Source organism: Rattus norvegicus, chromosome 9 (genome assembly GCF_021556685.1).
Source record: "Rattus norvegicus strain SHRSP/BbbUtx chromosome 9, alternate assembly SHRSP_T2T, whole genome shotgun sequence".
In the NCBI taxonomy this organism is placed as follows: domain Eukaryota; kingdom Metazoa; phylum Chordata; class Mammalia; order Rodentia; family Muridae; genus Rattus; species Rattus norvegicus.
In genome coordinates this window covers 41,693,582-41,712,346 of record NC_141542.1, presented here as the reverse complement: position 1 = coordinate 41,712,346, position 18,765 = coordinate 41,693,582, and the positions used below count along the sequence as shown (strand labels likewise).

The 18,765-nt window shown below is 41.3% G+C and overlaps 1 long non-coding RNA gene across 4 annotated transcripts in view; it reads right to left on the bottom strand.

The window, feature by feature from the left end:
• LOC102553447 (uncharacterized) overlaps positions 1-18,765 on the bottom strand; it is a 53,371-nt gene that overhangs the window by 24,140 nt on the left and 10,466 nt on the right. Inside the window, exons 2-3 of one of the 4 annotated variants that reach the window (XR_015629069.1) lie at positions 4,672-4,944; positions 3,922-4,049 (exon numbers count right to left, since the gene is read on the bottom strand). The exons of 2 other annotated variants lie outside the window; for them this stretch is intronic. This is a non-coding gene — a long non-coding RNA (uncharacterized LOC102553447). The remainder of the gene's footprint in view (positions 1-3,921; positions 4,050-4,671; positions 4,945-18,765) is intronic. One more of the 4 variants, XR_015629066.1, reaches the window with a different exon arrangement.

The following is an 18,765-nucleotide window of genomic DNA, read 5'->3' as shown; positions in this document are numbered from 1 at the left end:
AACTATGGAGTCAGTCTCAACTTGGAGAAACTGGTCCAAGAGCATCACTGTTAATTGACTATTATCGAGCATCCAGCAACCAACCAGCTACCGCCTGCATGGATTTGACTGTCCTTTGATTTCAAGCATACTTCTGGCAGACAAAGTGAAGCCACGAATCTACCTACCTAATAAGTACTAAAGTCGACAAAGCTAAGTCCTTTCTTCCTAGCACTACAGCAACGTATACTTCTTAGCTAGCCCTGCCTTGGCCCCACTAGCTTGGACCTTTTCTTGGTCTGTGATGTTCTTGCCCATTACACATCCAGGAACAAGGGTGAAAAAAGCGTTGGCCAGAAGCAATGGGAAAGTTTCATTCACAGTACTCAAATTGCCCAGTGTTTTCCTGGAGCTGGCCCTATAGCAAATGGAAATCCACAAGCAGACGCAGGGGAATCAATGCCATACATGACGCCTACAGATTGACAGTGTTGAAAGACTAGTGCACGTGCAACCGGAGGAAAGGCAACGGCTTGCTCATCGCCACGGGCATAACTGAGAAAAGTGCAGCCTTCGTGTCTTTGAATAGGTATAAAAATCTAGTGGGGGAAAATGGAAATCCTGGTGTGTCTCTTAGGACCTGAGCTGTTCACTGCCCAACCATACTAATACTGCTTTGGATGATTTTCTAGGACAAGAACTCTAGTCATGCCTCCTGACTAAGGTCAAAGTCACTTACTTAGCTTCTCTGCACCTTTGTTTCCCTCACTGAGAGGCTTTTTGATTCTCCCATCAGCCTCTACTCCTCGGGTTTTTATCTTCTAACTTGACCTTTCTCAACCATGGACACCAGCAGCTCTCTGCTTCCCCCTTCTGTTATCAGTCTGTAACTACAATAGCAGCTCTGTCTTCTGGGCAGGGAATCCTGGCTTAATGTGAAAGTCTTGCTCAAAAACCCATGAGTTGGTTCTCTCTCTTCCAACCTGAGAGTTTCTTTGAAATGTGGACACCTCTTCCAGCTGAGTGCTTTGGTTTTGCTCCAGAAATAGCGTGCTGTCCTGGATTTCCTCATAACCCCTTAGTCAGCACTTGGGAATTGTTCTAAATCTTTTTTTCATCCTATGAATAACGAACATACTCAAAGACAACTTTAGAAATCTGCTTCCTTTCTGTTTAGACTAATTCTTAGCAGAAAACCATGCACATAAGATTTTTTCAAGTCTCCAAGGAGGCTCTAGATTCACAGTACAGGGTGTAGCATTTCACTTTTTTTGCAGTTTTAGTGTGTTCTGCTTTACTTTCCAAGATCTGTGTGTGTGTGTATTATAGATATAGATATAGATATAGATATAGATATAGATATAGATATAGATATAGATATAGATATAGATATAGATATAGATATAGATATAGATATAGATATAGATATAGATATAGATATAGATATAGATATAGATATAGATGATATAGATAGATTAGAGTTTAAGGCAAACTATTATTTCTCATATAGATATCCAGAAATGTTTTGTTGAAAATTCATCACAACTGGAAAAATTCTATTTAATGACATCTGAAGATGTGAAAATATGCACACAGACTGGGGTGATAGTGAGGGAAAACATTGTGTCTGCATCTGATGTTGGCAAGGGCTTTTTGATAGTAGCCTTCACCTGAATCGTATGGCCATGAGTAGAAATATGCTAAGAAAAACAAAGGGGGACTCTTTTTCTTCAGAATACCTAGGAATAAACTGTCCCAGAAATAAGGGGGACAAACTTGTTCACTTTCTTTGGGAAATATGGTAGAATTTGGCCCTGTTTCATCCTCCATCAACATAAAGCCCTACTAAGAATGCACACCCTAACGGCTTATGAGCACACATAAGGCCACTGGTCTGTTTTCTACCATGAAGAAGAGCTTCGTGGCTGGCCACCACCCTTTCCCACCCAGATCACTTACTCAGGATTCATTTTAAGCTTATCCTGTCTAAATTCACCTGTAATAATAACATTTTTGGTTCGTTTGAATACAAACCCAGCAACCGAGTATCCAGAAGTTAGTTTGTTAAAATCCTCACCTGAGCTATTAGTGAAGTGTCTGTCGCCAGCGCTAATTTTTTTCTAAATGTAAATTAACTTCTACTGAGAAGTGAGATAAAATGAATCCACCAGAGAAAACCAAACCCCCCTCATTTCTCTCTTTTAAACACTTGTGTCTGATTTTACCCTTTAAGTTGACCATTTTCCACCCTTTTATGGAAATGATATTTTGCTGTTATTTTAGAGTTCGCCCCTCAATATTACATGATGTCCATCATTTTTTCATATGTCTGCTAGCCTTTAGTTTGATTTTAATGTTAGAATAAGAACAGATGTTTATAACTTTGCTTAATATCCTTTTAATCTATTAATAGATGAACAGGAAGTACATGGGAGGGGGTGAAGGAAGGTCTGAAGCCATGGTCCAAATGACCAGGCAGTTTCCCATCATGGCTGCCATGCAGAACAGAGAGGAAACCCTAAAATCGAGAAGTTAGATGCCTGAGAGCTGGGGAGTCTGAGGAACACCAACTCTGCCATGGCGATTTGCTCCTCCCATAGGCATTTACATCAGTGCTACTGGAAGGAGGAAACAGGAGAAATGTAAACTACATTGATTTTCCACTCTTCATAAAGCGGATTTCTTTCTGTCACTGAATTGAGCTAGCTGATTGCAACAAATTTTATGTTGTCAATCTTATCAAAGTAGATTGTTCTGAAGTAAGTGTAGCTTATTGCGAAATATAACATTCCTACTTTAACAGAATTTTAAAAATAGCACCATTAGAATGTTGCCAGTAAAGACATTAATAACATATCCTAAGAAAGGAGACAGGCTCTTCTCGACTTCGAATGTGACAGACAGGATTTCTTCCATCCCGTAAACAAAAACAGAGACGACGCAGCACCACTCAAAGGTGTCTTCAATTTGTTAAAGCTTAATTTAAAATAGTGACGTAACCATCATTTTATATGTACGTGCAGCAACTTAAAATTGAGTTTTGGTTGATATTACTGAAAAAAAAAGATTCTTGAGTTATCTTCCATCTACAGTAGAAACATGAATTTTTTTTAGAAATCTGTCTCAGTTATAAGCAGTCTCAAACTAGTAATAAATCAATGTCTCACATTCCCCCATTTTGTATTTCAGGAAGCCAACATTTTAAAAAAATGGCTGAGAAATTCATAAAAGTTCTATTTAAGCACATAGTTCAGAAAGTTTAATCATTAATTCATTGATGGTTGTTAATATTTTTTTACTTTTTTTTATTGGATATTTTTGTATTTACATTTCAAATGTTATTCCCTTTCCTGGTTTCCCAGACATAAGCCCCCTATCCCATCCCCCTCCCCTTCTTCTATAAGGGTGTTCCCCTCCCCATCCACTGCCCCTTCTCCCCAACCCTGACATTCCCCTACACTGAAGGGTCCAGCCTTGGCAGGACCAAGGGCTTCTCCTCCCATTGGTGCCCAACAAGGCCATCCTGTGCTACATATGCAGCTGGAGTCATGGTTCTGTCCATGTGTACTCTTTGAATGGTGGTTTAATCCCGGGGAGCTCTGGTTGGTTGGTATTGTTGTTCTTATGGGGTTGCAGCCCCTTCAACTCTTTCAATCATTTCCCTAATTCCTCCAACGGGGATTAGTCATCTACCAGCGTCTGTGTGTCAACTCTTCTTAAGGAACCAAGATGCCAGGGCGTTGAAGTTGGAGGGGGTGGGTGAGTGGGATCCTCACAGAAACAGGGAGAGAGAGTATGGGAGCCGGGGGGGTGGGGAGGGAATAACATTTGAAATGTAAATGCATAAAATATCCAAGAAAAATAAAATTTAAAAAAAAAAAAAAGGAACCAGGAATTCTCCAGTGTTACCACTAGATGGCATAGACTTGGAGACTTACCAACCTGTATTAGTGTTAAATGTTGCAGCTCAGAAGGCCTCAACCCTGCACAAACACCTACAGGCAACTTAGGAACACTGAGAGAGGAGAAATGGAAGAACGTGCTGACTGGTTATCCAATACCAAGTAGCCCTGAAAAAAAATATGTACACGTATATGTACATTATATAGAATGAGTAAGTGGTGTTTGTTCATGTAGGAATGCATACACACACACACACACACACACACACACACACACACGTGTGCACATAACAAGTAATGAACAAAGAGACCATGAATTTGAAAGAGAGCGAGGAGAGGTAGATGGGAAGCTTTGAAAGTCGGGAAGGGAAGGGGAAGTGATTTAATTTTAGTATGGTTAAAACAAAGTTTTTAAAAAGTAATGTTAAACAAGCACAAAATCCCGTGGGCATGGTAGACATCAAAAAATGTACCTTGAGTCAAAGAAAATGAGAATTAATAAGAAATTTTTCCTTAGCCCAGATTTAGTTTTCCCACAAGAAAATTGAGGATAGTAGAATTTTATAATTTAGCATATATGGGAATAAGGAAGGAGATTCATGATAAAAATAAAATGTTTTCTCTTAAATTTATCTATTTTTACTGTCATGTATAGTATATAGTATATAATAAGTTTTACAACAGAATAGTAAGAGGAAGAAACATAAATACTAAAACCCATGGTACCCCTTCAGAATTATATATGTATTCATAAATTTCAAATGCATGCAACTTTGGAGAATGTACCTACAGGTTAGTTAGTTGTAAACTGGAAACTTGTAAACAAGGTGCTTGGGGAGCGCTCTGTCTGGCCAATGGTGGTGAGAAGGATCCGACCATCGGTAAGATCGAAGACATTTTCAGACAGTTTCTAAAGCAGAATGACTTCGGCATCATTCTCATCAACCAGCACACCACAGAGGGGGTTCAGCATGCCCTGGATGTGCAGCCCCACTCTATCCATCCCAGCTGTCCATCAGATCCGTCCAATGAGCACCCCTAGGACTCAGCAGACGACTCCATCCTGCGCAGAACCAAGGGCATCTTCAGTGCTAAAGAACTACGCTAATGGCCTCTCAACCCTCGACGCCCCTCTCACTGCCTGGCCTCTCACAATCTGCGGTCCTCATCTTTCAAGCCTTGGTATCCCTACCCTTCTCTTTGCTGAGAGACTCCCGTGCTCCCAGAGTTCCGTTGTTCCGGTCCAGATTGGTTAAGGAAAGAAAACTCAGCCATCTTCCCTCTGCACTCATTAGCTATTCCCTCGGTTCGTAAGCAATGTCATTGTTGGTATTAAAGGAGTATTCTAGGGGAATAAAATCTGAAGTGTAAAAAAAAGAAGAATAAATAATAAAAAGTTACTAAAAAAGGAATATTCTTCTCTCCATTAAAAAGCTGGAAAAAAAGATTAAACAATTAAAACGCCTTTAAATTTAGTAAATTAAGTATAAATCTCCACGATAATTTTCACTGCAACTGTAGAAACAGCTTTATTGAGGGGGGGGGGGAAAGCCTTAGGTATTATTCCACCACTGAAACTGCCCAAGGCAAAGTTTTCTGTCATAGAGTCTGTTGGAAGCCTGTGACCACATTTTAATTTTAGAGTATCTCTAATCCCCTTAGAAGTCTGTATCCTTTCACCTTCAATACCTACCTACCTACCTACACACACACACACACACACACACACACCCTTGAAACAGCCATTTGCTTACTTTGTGAATCAATGTTCTTTTTCTTCTATTTTGGAGATCTCACATAAGTAAAGTCATACGAAGCCTGGTATTTTGTGACTGACTTCCTTCACCTAGCATGCTGTCAAGGTTTCCTCACGTTGTATCACGTGACAACCTCACGCCGTTTCATAGGTGAAAACATTCCAGTATACCTTATCAGTGCATTCAACAGTTAATGGACATTTGGGCTGCTTCTCCCTTTTTGGTACTGGGAATAATGCTGGCGTGAACGTTGGCATTCAGTTACCTGTTAACCAAGGACCAGTCTTGGTTTGGAGAGGGTTCCGGGGAGAAGGGGTGTTTGGGAGCAGCTAAAAGAAACAACTCGAAGTCAAACCGTGCGTCCAAGCCGGCGGCCCTGTTTCCGGTGAGATGGCTTTTTAGATTGAGCGCTCTCTGTGTGTTCTGCTATGCTCGAGACAGCTTTTTCTTGCTATCCTAAAAGCTGTCTGGTTGACACAGCTCTCTCTGCTAGTAAAAAAAAAAATTCTAAAAGCTATCTGGATAGCTCATGGAATTTCGGACCAAAGTCAGAAAAGCTGCTATAAAAAATTCTTGGATCTTCCAACGAAGTCAGAAATCCTGTTAAGAAAAACATCCTCGAAGATCTGTTTTTGCTCTCTAGAGATTTCTAGACAGCTCAGATCTCGACAGAGTCGTGTCCTGCCAGCTCATCTCATGCAAACCGTCATGTCAATCCAGTCATTTACTTCAGGCTTCCTCTTGATGATCCTAAGAATCAACATCCAATGACCTCAGTCCCTTAATTCTTAGGAGACAGCAAGCACACATTTTCTTTCAACATTGTAAAAGAATTCAGAGATCTGCTTGCCTGTGTTAAGCACAGAGGATAAACTAGCTGTGTGGGACTCCATCCTGAAATTACCACTTTTACTTCTGGGCCTGGACTAGCTGTGTCTCAGGCTGACCTTGAACTCGGGAGTCTGCCTGCCTTTGTATCTTTCTGAGGAGCTGGCTCATTAAAACAGCTGCTTTTGTTCCTTTAGAACCATGAAGCCCCTTATAATCCATATTCTATCCTTATATTCTGCATAGTTAAGAAATTATTTATTTTCAAACTTATGTTTTTAGAGTTCTTTTCCACAGCCTTTAAGGGCCATCCTGAATGTCCCAGCGTTGACCATTTTGCTCAGACATTAGGTGCACTTCCTGGATTCATGCCGTATGATTTTCACAGAGTCAATAAAGTTGACAGGGAAGACATTCCTTAAAGGAATGCATTGTGTATTTACATTATTATACAAACAAGCCTTATGTGCATGGCAGCCATTAACACTCCTGGAGGCCCATATCTGCCGGCCTTGTCCCCAGGCAAAGGTCATTGTATGTAGTTTTACAGACTAGCAGCCCAGTAGGTTCTTTCACATAATACTGGAAGCATTGTGTAATGCATTGCCCGGAGCTACTAAAATGGCTAAGGCATGACTAGATGATAGTTCTTAGCCTTGTCATAATTTTACAAGGCCACCAATGCACGTGGTGTTTATTGTTAGCCTAAATGCTACTATTTAGCTTGGCGGGAGCGCGTCATTCTGTCCCCACCAAAGCCATTTTGGAATATATGGCTTCAAGCAGAATCCATGGATTCTTGGGAATTCTGTGTTTAAGTTGTAAGGAACGTTGTAGGTCTTCATAGGCACTCCCTAGTGGCATGATCTCACCAGTGGTACCAAACCTACTTCCTGCTTGCCAACAGTTTTCTGGGGCAGAGTATGATTTGTTTGTTTGTTTGTTTGTTTGTTTGTTTGTTTGTTTGTTTCTGCAGTTTGGGGAGGGGGTATTTATTTGTTTGTTTTGAGAAAGGATCTGTAGTGTTAGTTGGTCTGGAACTCACTATGGAGACCAAGATGGCCTCGAACTCACAGGTCAACCTGCAGCTACCTCCTCAGGGGGAGACTAAAATTGTGCTCCACCACACTCAATGTGTGTTTGCTTCTTCATAACCAGCACAAATGATGTGAAATGTAGTAGTAGCATTGGGGCTAAGGATAGACACCACAAGCATTCGCCCCAGGAAAACTAGAACAAAGCTAAGAACAATCATTTAGTTGTGCCTTAGTGATTTTTAACGGCTCGGGGCACGTGCATGAACCTGTTGTGAGGCCTGTCCGTGACACTGGGTTCAATCACACACAGTCTATCTGATAAGAGTGACAAACAATTATGTTGCTGGTGCATGTGTTTGGTACGCTCTACTTTCCGTGTTAGTGAGGAGTGCACTCCTTCTCTCTCAGTTACTGGAAAATAAGCAATATGCTGTATAATGTAAAAAATATTTAATCTCAATCTGGGGTTTCCACCCTGCCCTTGCCATTTAGTTCCCAGATAAAGCATACACACAACACACCCACACACACTCACTCACACACTCACACACACACTCACACACTCACACACACACACACACTCACACACACTCACATACACATTCACACACTCACACACACTCACACACATATACTCACACACATACACACACTCACACATGCTCACACACATATACTCACACACACATACACACACTCACACACTCACACACACTCACATACACACTCACACACACTCACACACATATACTCATACACATACACACACACTCACACACACACACTCACACACACTCATATACACACTCACACACACTCACACACATATACTCACACACACATACACACACACACACAACCTTTATGTTTACAATAAGCCTTAATAAGCACAAGACCTGGGCCATTATCTATGCTATTGTATCTATTTCCCAGTCAGTAATCAGTCCCACTATATAGTTTGCCATGTTTCATCTAGGCTGCTCTTTTTTTGTCTCTTTTATTGGATATTTTCTTTATTTACATTTCAAATGTTATCCCCTTTCCCGGTTTCCCCTCTGGCAACCTCCTATCCCATTCCTCCTCCCCCTGCTTCTGCCCACTTCTGCCTCCCTGGCCTGGCATTGCCCTACACTGGGGCATCAAGCCTTCACAAGACCAAGGGCCTCTCCTCCCACTGATACCAGACAAGGCCATCCTCTGTTACATATGCTGCTGGAGTCATCTGTCCCTCCATGTGTACTCTTTTGCTGGTGTTTTAGTCCCTGGGAGCTCTGGAGGAGTTCTGGTTGGTTGATGTTGTTCTTCCTATAGGGTTGCAAACCCCTTCAGCTCCTTCAATCCTTTCTGTAACTCCATTGGGGACCCTCCATTGGGGACCCCATTCTCAGTCCAATGGTTGGCTGCAAGCATCCACCTCTGTATTTATCAGGCTCTGGCACAGCCTCTCAGGTGACAGCTATATCTGGCTCCTGTCAGCATGCACCTCTTAGCTTCCACAATAGTGTCTGGCTGCTTGTAACACCAATTAGCCAGCTCATATGATCATTATGTTTTAAGATTCTTACCCCATGGTGGCTTCTCCTCTCTCCACCTTCCTTTTTCTTCCCCCTCATGGTTTTTCTTCATTTCCAGGGAACCCTAAACGTCACCAATATCTCTCCTGCCCAACTATTGGCTGTCAGCATCTTTATTCCCCAATCAGGGATAACCCGGGGGCCAAGGTCACATAGCATCGCCTGGGTCTGCGGTATGGTCACTGGGAGTAACCAGTCTTTAGCATAGCAAGGACCAAACCTCAACAGTATAATGATAGCAGCGACCTCATACCAGTCTGGTCTAATGAGTCTCTCCACCGCATCAAGAAGCCATGATGGCTGGCTGGCCCTTACTATCTGTGTTTATAGAAACACACTGTGATGTTTGTGCAACAAAAATTAGCTCAATAACAAGTGCCTCTTAACACGTAAACACCTCAAGAGCACTGGTGTGTGACCGTATGACGCTAAGCCTTTAATCTGCATGTCCTTAGTGGCAGACTACGCCGATCCTTTTTATGTGCACCGTTTGTCTATTTTCTGTGCATAAATGCCTATGCTCCCTTACTATTGCACCGTCTTATTATTATGTAGCCCTCTACATGTGCTCAAATGTGTCTGACCAGTACGTGTCTTACAAATAGCTTTCCTATCCCACGGCATATCTTTTCGTTTCTCTCTGCGTGCGTGGATGTTGTTATTGTAGTTGTTCGTTTGTTTTTCAAGATCAGATCTCAGCATCCGCTTCACAAGCCGAGTGTCCTGCAAATGCTTGTGACTCCAGCCCTGAGAGACCTGACACCCTTCTCCGGCCTCCACAAGGATACAGATGCATGTACCTGAGCACACGTGTGTGCTACATTAATGCAACTATACATACACACACACACAAAAAAAAAACCATGCAGAGATAGTAAGTAGCCTGTTGTGCTGGTACATTCCCTCAATCTCAGGGTTCAGGGGGCAGAAGCAAGTAGATCTCTTTGAGATACAGGCTAGCCAGGTCTACATAGCAAGTTCCATACCAGCTAAGACTATATAGTAAGACCCTGTCTCAAAATGTGTGTGTGTGTGTGTGTCTGTGTGTGTGTGTCTGCAGATATATGCACATGAATGTGTATGTACATATATTAGCTAATTAAAATAAATCTTTTTTTTTCTTTTTCTTTTTTTTGGAGGTGGGGACCAAACCCAGGGCCTTGCGCTTGCTAGGCAAGCGCTCTACCACTGAGCTAAATCCCCAACCCCATAAATCTTTTAAAATATAGTTTTACTTTCCATTCTTCATTTGTCACTTTTACTTTTATAAGAAAATAGCACTTAACCCAAAGTCTTCTGGGGTTTTTTTCTCTGTTTTCCTGTCAGCCCTCTGTAACTTTAAGAAAGGAAAGAAAGGGCCTTGACAGATGGCTTAGCAGTTGAGAGGGCTTACTGTTTTTTGCAGAAGGCCAAGGACACACATAAACAAAAATAATAAATCTCTTTAAAGTAAAGGGAAAGAAAGTTAAAATATCACAGCGTATGTTCTTAAAACAGCAACAACAAAACTCTAGATGGGGTCCTTTGACACTCAAAATTCGAATGATGTCCACCAAACTGAGAATGAAAATCAAGAGAAAATACAATTTCCCTGGCCAATTTTATCTGACTCATCACTAATTTCCTAGCTGAGACTACAGTATGTTCTTCAACAAGAAGTGAGTTAGGGTTCTGTGTGTTAACACATCGTGCTATACTGTGGGTCCAAAATGAAAAGGAGATAGAAAGGGCTATCACCAGAAATGCATCAGAACCTGCTAAACGAAAGGGAAACTGGAGTAAAACCAAATCCACAGGGAAATTTAACGGAATGAGGCAGAATTCAACTAATAGATATTCTGAGTGAGAAAATATCTATAGTATAAATAAGGGTGCCACAGTGCATGCTAACCTGCATATTAACACATTCTGCAGCAACGTGTGCAGGCCACATCCTCACAGCCATGAATGCACAGAAAGGGTTGTTAAAAGCCACATTACTAAAAGCTGCTTGCTTCTAGAGAGGCCACTAGAGGATGTAATTGGTCAGAGAAAACTCAGGCTTTATTTTAAATGGCTGATTTTTTTTTCTTTAACAGTAGGAATATATTCATGAATAAGTTACACAGTTGCTACGTGTTGAAAGTATTCCCCAGTTCATACGTCAGAAAGTTCATTATTGAAGTCAGTGGTATTTGAGAGCTCAGACCTTTGGGAAGTGATTACATCATTAGGGCAAAGCCCTCAGGAATGGACAAAGCCATTCGTGGATTAATGAGTTCTCCTGGGAGTGGCTTTGTTATAGAACACAGTTTCTTTTGGCTTCTTTGCTCTGTGTCATCAGACAATAACCTCTTCCATGTTCTGGTACAAGAAAAAGGCCCTTGGCCAATGCCATATTCTTGGACTTCCCAGCCCCTAGAACCACAGCTTTGTAGACTTAATTTTTTTTAATTATACAGTCTGTTATACTCAATTATAGAAACCAAAGTAGACTAAGACGTACCTAAATATACTTCTTAATTATGTAGAAAATATCTTAATAATAAACTTGAAGGTAAGATCATCTGGGAAAAGCAAGGATACAATGTATCCTGTTAGCCAGCTTCTGAAGAATGGAAGGAATGTGTTAAGGCTTGGAAATTTATACTACCAGGTTCTGACACAGTGCTTTTGCAAGTCTCTAGTACCAGGTGCATTAAGATAAGAAGCAGTAAGACCTATCGAAGTGAAGTCAGGATTTCTTTGGAGTTCAGTTCTCAGCCAAAAAGCAAACAAACAAAAATCAAAAATGAAATATCCTAAGCTATGCTTTTCCCTCCAGTGTTGATAAAAACTGAAAAGACGTCTCTGTCAGAAAGCCATTGAGAGAGTAAGCAGAAACAAAGATAATGATATGGCATTCTTGTTTGTGGACTTTGGGTTTTTGCATGATGCAAATGAAATAAATTCTCTGTGAATAAACACGAAGCAACAAATGACAGACGGCCTGTTAAACCACAGCCGAAAATTAAAATACCCAAACTTTTTCAGTGCTAGAGACAGCTCCATACACAAAAGCAGGTGCTGCTCTTCCGGAGGAGCCAAGTTCTCGGCACCTGGATCTTTAGGGGGCTCATAATCAATCCCCTGTGATTCTAACTCCAGGGATCCCCTTCTTCTGACCACCACAGCCATTACACTCATGGACACACACGCACGTTGGGAGAATCTATTTGCATAGTGTGAAAATGACGCGCTGTCCTTCCCCACCTGTCTACGGCACCTTCTGATTGGTTTAACAAAGAGCTGACCGGCCAATAGCTAGACAGGAGAGGATAGGAGCGAGATCTTGCAGAGATAGGAACTCTGGGAAAGACTCAGAGGTAAGGATTCACCATAGGCACTCAGAGAAAGAAACAGGTTCCAGTATTAAGGGGAGTTAACAAAGCATGCAGAACATAGCTTAGTATAAATGGGTTAATTTAAGTCATACCAGCTAAGTGAGAACAAGATAGCTAAGGTCAAGGTTTTATAATAAATAAAAGGTCTCTGTGCCATTATTCACAAACACACATACACACTCTCAGAGATATACACATAATTTTAATTTAAAAAGTAAATCAAATACTTTCCATCTTGTTATTTCTTAATTACTTCATTCCAACCCTAACCCTAACCCTAGAGATATTCCTCACTTATGTGGGTTTTCTAAAGCCACACTAAAAAAAAATTTTTCCCATACTAATCACATTTTCAAATATTTTTAGAGGTAAGATAAGGCAGGGAAAAGAATAATGAGAAAGTCGCTTGTTTATGTGCCAAGTCTCTCAAGGCTTTCCAAATTGTGACCTAATCTAAAATGTTCCAAAGGCAAAAGATAAGATTATATTTGTTTCCTTGTGACTTACAAAAACCTAATGGAGGTACTCCAGTTGGGTGAAAAATGGGGTATGTGCTAAGGACAATAGAATTTACTGATGGTACATGAAATATCAGACTCAAGTTCTTTCTCCTCTCCAGACAGTCTCAGTGTGGTGGGAAGACTGAGCTGGAACAAGAGCCTCTCTGGCATAAGGACCTCTCTTCTTGTGTTCTGGATGAGGCCACCAGCCCAAGTTGGTCTTGTTCTTGGAAGGCCATGCAGGCTATGAGGTAGCCAAACTCATTGTCATGTAAGGAAATAAAAGTTGACAAAGTGGTCATTGAGGGCAATTCAAATTCCAGCATGAAAGGCGAAGGAGTTGGATGTTACTATCAATGTCATGGGGGAGGGGGGCAGCCTGGTTCTCAGGGAAGATCAAGAGGTTCTTTAGGACCCCTCCGAAGCCTGCCTCACTACCTCTTGATGTCATGGTGTCTAGTGCTTCTCTCCCAAGCAGCAAGTCAGAACAAGCACTGATGCACTAGGGACGGACACATAAAAGGCCGAGCCATGGAGTTTCCCATTCAGCTTGACCATGGGCTGGCCCTCAGCCTTGGCAATATCAGCGGATACATGGATAATTTTCTTGGTAATATATTAGCCACTGTGCTACGTTTTCCAACAGGGGTCATCCACAGTCTTCTGGATGACAGTGATATAATGGGTTGTGGTCATGAATCCCTCCACAATGCCTAATTGGCCAGAGGAACTAGGTGGCTAGTGTTACTGAAGACATTACAGATGTTCTAGAAGAAGTTACTGAATTTCTTCCATTCATCAAAAACTGGAGACATTAGGAGAAAGAGCAAAAATGACTCTTGTAGCTTCAAGTGATCCCTATCCTTCCCCATTGTGAGTAAGACACCAGTGGACACCACAGTGTATGCAGGACCAGCATCAACCTACTAGATATTGATGGGAAATTGCTCCTGGAAGATAGAGTTGGGCATTCCTTTGATGACAGACTTCCCATCCTCAAGCTTCACTGTGCCACTGAAATGTCCATGAGTTGAGTCACACTGGTTTACATGTAAGCCATGGAGCTGAAATCAATGAAAGTATCATTGAAAGTGATAGGTCAATTTTGCCAGAGCTGAAAGCACCCTTGGTGATCAGGTGCCCAATATGGTCAAATCTGGCCTTTGTCATCATGTCTCAGTCATAGACGGCACCAAGTGAGAGAATGTGGCTATCTGTCAAACTGGACAGAGAACCAGAGGTAAAATTTGAGACTGCCAGGGCACTAAAATAAAAAGGACATTCATTCTGAAAAACATATGAATTATTAGAAAAATGCTTCCTATTATTTATGGGGAAAATCATAAAGGAAAAGTTCCCATGGAGTTATTTCTTCTGTCTTTAAGGGGGAAACACAGATAAATAATTAAAGATGTCAGTCTAAAGAGCAAGCACTCTTTGTCTCAGTGTGCTTTTGTGTACATTCCTGAGTGACTGCTCACAGAGTGGATGGACTGCTGATTGATTTTCCATTAATAACTACAGATGTGCACACATCCATTCTCTTAGACTGTGCCTCATGGGTCCAATAGCGTCCATTTGCACAATGGCTAGAGACAGTTGGAAGTGGTGCCGCAGGCCCCTAGGCAAATGCAACCGATTGAACTACATGTGAACCGAACACACGACCTTGGCCTCCACTAAGACACAACAACAGAGTTTAAGATCCAACCAACATTTCTTCAAGTAAAAATAATGTTGAAGGATAGCAATGAGCTGAGAATAAAATGTACATTATTGGAAACTTAGAAAGTAATAGAATCGACAATAAATGCCTGTTCTTGAATCATATTTAAAGTAACTGTACTATTGTTTTAAACTCCCAATACTTGTTGGTGAAATACTTTTGAAAGTTCTTTTAAATATAAACTTTTCCCTAGGGATATTTTTTAAATCCGTTGGGAGTTAATCTATAGCAAAAAAAAATTTTTTGTAACATCTTGCAAGTTAAAAATTAATTGCTATGAAGACTATAATAACCTGTTGGCGATAAAGGACTAAGGGTGAAAGGGAGTAAGTCCCTAAGTGACAAGGAGGTGAGTCACTAGTCTGCATGTGCTGATTATGAGGAAATAAAAGCACGCAACGGTGCTCGACGTAAACTCCCAGCAATGCTCAGCTGCATGAACAATGGAAAGTAGGTCTCCGATGAGTGGAAAAGCCAGACTAACCACAAGGAAGGAACTTTGATGGCTAAATTATTAACAAATCACTGTAAGAGAACCCCCAGGATTCAATCACAAAGACCAATCTACAGGTTTCTTACAGGGTATTTTTAAGTTTTGATGACTTAAGACTTAGCCCTTACAGTAGGCCTAGAGTCAAGCGGGCCATCTTCTACGGGGATGGTCGTAAGTCTCAGCTTATTCGCTGATCTTCTGAGAACAGACTGAACAGTACACCGGAGGAAGGGGAAATTTCGTTTCCAGTCTGAAAACTCAAAGCGGGGGCTCTTCTCTGCTCCTCAGCCTGCTAAACTCCTCAGAGCTCATTGACCAGCTCGTGTGACTGTGGCAACACAAACCCAAGCATACAGGAGCTGGTGCATGTGCCCTGCTAGTTCTTTTTATCTTGAATGCTTTAACGTAGATATAAAAATGGATATAAAGATTTCCTCCTAATGAAAAGATAAATATATGTAGATTCACATCCTGCTGTTACTTTTCATTTTTATTCTTGACATACATTACATCCTGAACACAGTTTTCCCTACTTCTGCTCCTCCCAGTAGCCCCCATCTCCCCTCTCTCCTAGATACATAGATTCCTCCTGTTTCTCTTTTAACCATTTAGGCCAACTAATTTAGACTCCTTGCTCAATTAATTATTTGCATATAATTAACTTCCCCTGGAGATTTTACTATCAAAAATTAGTTACCACATTGAAAGTTTTCACTGTGCATTAATGCACTGGGTCAGTCACATTTGCTGCAACGCTGCAAGCCCAGTTGATGTGGATCAATCCTCTTCAACCTGAATTCTCAGAAAATGGCTGTGTCTTAAGGAAGGAAAAAAAAATGGTAGTTCTTCAGCTGAAGAATTCAGGAGAAAGGCAGAAGAAACAAGCAGTTGTCTTTGTTACTTTTCTACTTCTGTGACAAAACATCATGGTCAAAGCAACTGTTTGCTTGTTTGTTGTTTGTTTGTTTGTTTGTTTGTTTGTTTGTTGAGACAGGGTTTCTCTGTGTAGCTCTGGCTGTCCTGGAACTCACTCTGTAGACCAGGCTATCTTCGAACTCAGAGATCTGCTCACCTCTGCCTTAAGAGTGCTGGGATCAAAAGCATATTCCACCACTCCTGGCATCGGGGCAGCTTATGAAAGAAAGCCTTCCATTTCAGAGTCCATGATGGTAGAAAAAGGCACAGAGACAGGAACAGTTGACTCACGTCACATCTTGTTCCACAAGTAAGAGTCAGAGAAAGGCACATCGGGGGATGGCAAGAAACCTCAAAGCCCACCCCCAAATGATGGACACATCTCCTCCAACAAGGCCACGCCTTCCAATCCTTCCCAAACACTGTCCCCAACTGAAAGCCCACTGTTGACACCTATGAGCCTTTGAGAGCCATTTTCATTCAAACCACCACAGAAATACAGGACAAAAGTCAGACAGGGAAGCATGATCTTCTCATGTACATGGAGGAGAAGCCAAGTACTTGATCAATATTGGGAGATATCTTAAGAGAAGTCAGCTGGAGTTAGCTCATTCTCTGATTGCCACAGTGAGATGTTTGTATTACATCCTGAAGCCAGGAAGATTGGAATGCGTGTTGCCTGAAAATAGCAGAAGGGGCTATTTTGGTGGAAAGAGAAGTGTAAGAACAGAGGGTTGGGGGTGAATAACAGCAAAATATTATGTCACGTGTGTAAGAAAATGCCTTAAAGATAAAGCCATTACTTTGTGTAGTAACTTAAAAGAGGGAAAAAAAATAATGTCTTCCAAAAAAAAAAGAAAAAAAAAAGAAAAACTATTCTCTGAGGAGGTATCGAACATTCTGAGGAGCTCTATGGTCACCTGCCCCCTCAGTAGTCACAAAAGAATTTGGAAAACAGAAAGAGGAATGCAGTATCAAAGTAAAAATAAACCAGTCAGCAGACTGTCTCCAATCTGTTGGGTATTATATTTAGCATATTTTATAATTAAATGAGCTGAGTGCTAAGGTTGCTTTGACTATATAAACAACTACTTGGTTTTCCTAATAAGACTACATAGCACTCTACTTCTTATCTGTCTGCTGTTACCTCACTAATGATATTGGGTCCTGTAGACAGTCTAGGCCCCTTTTTGCTGTTATCCTGTGCTAACAATTTTTAGCGGCATGGATACAGTTTCACTGGGACAATACTTTGAATTCGGTTTCTGCAACACAGAATAATTGCAAGCTATGTTTGTAACTGGTCCCTTAGATCTGTGTCACTGCCCACTCATAGCAATAGTAGCCAATGTATATTTAGAATACTGAATTAGAATGTCTACACACTTACTTTTATTGATAAAATTATAGGAACCTGAAACAAAGATATCACTTAGCTGTGATAAAAGATGTCCAAGTTCTAAAAATTCCACTTTTATCCCATGATTTTCCACATGAAGGGGACTTAAGTTATCAGCTGCCTCATGGTTTTCACGCATGAGAACTTGATAAGCATGTAAACTCCCAGGCTCGGTGGGTGGGTCCTTACTTAAAATAAGGACTTAGGATGCTCCTTGAACTTCCAGTTGAAAATTACCAATCAGAAGCCTTATGTCACGTTACGGGAACATAGCCTCTGAGAAGGTAAATGACTTACCCGAATCCAGACAGCTAAATGATGACAATCAGGGGCAGAAATGAGGCAGTCTCTCTATTTTGTGCTCATACTTTCAGTCCCTGATGGTTTAAGACCGTCCTCCAGGATTCCCACAAGCCAGGCAATCACGTCTCAAGTATAACCAGGGACTCTGAGAAGGAAGATCGGAGACAGTATTCTATGTGCACCACACACCAGAAAGAGGATGACAGTGCATGGGGAGCAGAGGACAGGCTGCTGCTCCATTTGTCTTTCTGTAAGGAGCTTCTCACCTGTGCAAGCACTAATGGAACATTACAGCAGAACACCAAAAGGAGCTCATACCAGACAGCTATAAAATCCCGGGTTTTGTCATTTGCTCAATACAACTAACACAGCTTTAAAATAAATTTTTAAACCAAGCTTTCTAAATTACAGATTACATCCCCAGCTCAGGGCTCAGAAAGGCTACATCCTGAACTTGCTTGTCCTTGCAAAAATTTCAATTATTATGTGTGAAAAGGGTAGAAGAACCCTAACTACTGTACCATTGTATTTGACTACTGCCAACTTATATGATCAGTGCTTTCCCAGTATTAAACCACATGGTAGATACTCCACAAATACTAATATTTAAGTGCTTTTATGCGGTTAAGGGATTCCACTGAAGAAAGGTTAAAAATAAACAAACAAGCAAGCAAGCAAAACGGGAACAGGGCTCAAGATAAAAGTCCAGTGGCTGTACATCTGTCCACCGTGTGCGAAGCTCTAGGGTCAATCCCCCAGTACTGGATTAAAGAGAAAGAAAAGTCAGAGGAAGAGGAGCAAGAAGAGAAGCAAACAGAAAGAGGAGCAGGAAGAGGTCTGAGGTGGGCAGAGGGAAGGAAATAGTGAAATGCTTTGCTTGGGGGCTGCCATGAGGAGCAAGCTGTCCCCACTAGGTTGCTGGGCATGTTGTGCCCCTGGATCTGGGTGAAGGTTATGCTTGCCCACCTTTACAGATTTCAGTGTACACAC